Consider the following 597-nt stretch of genomic DNA (forward strand, 5'->3'; position numbering starts at 1 on the left):
ATATATATAGAATTACTATGCTGTTATGGCAATATATATGATGTAATTATATTATCTGATGTGTGTGTGTGTGTACAAATATATATGTATCATCATCATCATCTCTTCTGAATGGTGTACTAATGTTGGATTGTTCAAGATTCTGAACATCAGAAGAATAGGGTGTGATGCAAGGGTCAGAATCACAGGGACATGGGTTAGTTAGTTCTTGGAAAACCAGACTGATAAAACATATATACACACACAAATGCATATATTATATACATACATGTACATATATATATAGATAAGATACACACACACTTTTATTATCATCATCATCATCATCATCAGGTTTTAAAAGCACTGTATGTGTTTCACCTAATTTAAAAGTACTGTATTTGTTTTGTGTACTTTAAAGTTCAGTTAAACTGATAATTTCAGTCTAACTTTCCACTTTCTCTGCAGACAATGCAAAGAAATGAGTAGTTGTGGCATTTATGCCTTTTCTGTAAGAACATGTCTATTGAAGTCATACTGTAACACCTAAATCATTTATTTTTACCTTAAAGACGGAAGGTTTTATGTTGATCATAGTATATTACTGGTATGTAATTC

This window comes from Octopus bimaculoides, chromosome 26 (assembly GCF_001194135.2).
Source record: "Octopus bimaculoides isolate UCB-OBI-ISO-001 chromosome 26, ASM119413v2, whole genome shotgun sequence".
NCBI lineage: Eukaryota > Metazoa > Mollusca > Cephalopoda > Octopoda > Octopodidae > Octopus > Octopus bimaculoides.